A 1,974-nucleotide genomic window follows, 5' to 3' on the forward strand; every position below is an offset into this window, starting at 1 on the left:
TCTTTCGCTATACGGTTGTAATGCTGTGGAAGAAATAATCAGCGTTGGGAAATTTGCTGAGGTTCCTGAGATGATGGGACATATAAGCCCTTTTCAGAATCTCCAAAAGCTTGATTTATCACATTTGCCAGCTTTGAAGAGCATCTACTGGAAGCCATTGCCTTTCGCTCATCTGAAAGAAATGGTGGTGCATTGGTGTGATCGGCTTAAAAAGCTTCCGCTCGATTCCAACAGTGCAAAAGAGCGTAAATTTGTTATTCGTGGAAGAGCAGACTGGTGGAACCGTCTTCAATGGGAGGATGAAGCCACTCAAATTGCTTTCCATTCCTGTTTCCACCTAATGAAATATAAATTCCTTAGCGGTGGTTGCAAAATTTGATTTCTAGTGAGTGCTTTTTTCTTAAACTCTTACATTTATTTCAGATTCGTTTTTTGTCTCCTGCAAATCACAATTAAATGCTGAATTATATGGAGTCAATGCTTTAGAAAATTTTCAAGGCACTGCCATTTCCTTTTTTCCATTTTTTTTTGGGTCGAATTGATGCTCTGGCTTTTTACTTTTTGTTGTCAAATTTTGCTCTGTTTTTTCAAGTTGATGCTTGAATAGTTGAATTCAATTAATGCTCACATAAATTTGTTTAGTTGCCGTAAAAGGATATAATTAGACTGAAGTACACACTTCTAGAATGAATACAAAATGTTAAGTATACTAGCCCTCTTTACAGAAAATCAAATGAAAATCAATTTTTTGGGGCTTTGATTTTCTATGGTCTATTATATACTCTTTTTAATATCTTCTGTTCTAACTATAACCAAATCCTTTGTTCAAGGATTTTTATTTGGGGTATTGATAACTATCCACCAAAAGAGTGAACACTTGGATGCTGCTCAAGGATCTCTAATCAATAGCTGGAAGCAACTGAGAAGGCGGTCGCTGCTGTTTACAAAGTGATGCAGTATTTGCCATTCATCTTAATAATTATGAAGCTTTGGTAAAATTTTCAAACAAAATTGAACATGTTGTTTGAGATTTGGTTCATGATTTTGGATGAATATCGTTGTTCCGTTTGAGTTGGATGTGAATTCAAAATCTATATATTCTTTGGTTTTCAAGTCTGAACTCAATTTCTTTTTCTCAAGCATGTTATGCAGAAATGATTTTTACTAAATCATTTTTGATGAATTGTTTAAATTAAACACTTGGAATAAGAATTGTAAACGTTTATCATAAGCATGCTAATATGATAAATTGTTTTATGAACGACTAATTAATTAATCAATTAATATTAAATTATATATTAATCAATTAGATATGCGTTACATGTCATGTTTAAAAACTATTTATTTATATTTCAAACAAATTTGACTGGATGTTGTGTAGGTAATACTACATAATTTCAAAACAAAAAAAAGTAATAAAAACACGTTAAATTTTGTTTTTATGAAGAAAAATTTAAAATTTTATTAAATAGGTGAAAATAATAAATGGATTCGTGTATGGTTTGAGATTCTTGACATAATTATGAAATAAGCCGGATTCGACTTAGTTCAATTTTGACGCGATAAGAAGACGACACCACACAAACACACGACAAGAACCGTTACCTGAGAAGATTGCCATCAGGAATTTTGAAATTGATTTCACTACAATATCTTAATCTTTCAGATACTCCCATCACTGAGCTGCCATAAGAGCTAAAAGCCTTGGTAAATCTTAAGTGTTTGAACTGTACACAAATTATCTCTCTACAATTCAAAAACAACTGATTTGTTACTTTTCAATGCTACATGTTCTGCGAATATTGAGTTGTGGTTATCTTGTTGAAATATCAGAAAATAGAGTTCTATTTGGTGGTAGTGAATTGTTGGTTGGGGAGTTACCTAGTTTAAAACGTTTAAATGTATTAAGCATCACCTTACAAGGTTTTTCTGCTGTCCAAAAACTTATGAGCTCTCAAAAGTTTCAAAGCTGTA

General features: G+C 32.2%; 1 pseudogene; it reads left to right on the top strand.

Moving 5' to 3' along the window:
* The window catches only part of LOC18035939, a 2,896-nt pseudogene extending 2,517 nt beyond the window's left edge, over window positions 1-379 (top strand).
* The last annotated feature ends 1,595 nt before the right edge of the window (window positions 380-1,974 follow it).

The sequence above is a fragment of the Citrus clementina genome, unplaced genomic scaffold (assembly GCF_000493195.1).
Source record: "Citrus clementina cultivar Clemenules unplaced genomic scaffold, Citrus_clementina_v1.0 scaffold_7, whole genome shotgun sequence".
Taxonomy (NCBI): domain Eukaryota; kingdom Viridiplantae; phylum Streptophyta; class Magnoliopsida; order Sapindales; family Rutaceae; genus Citrus; species Citrus x clementina.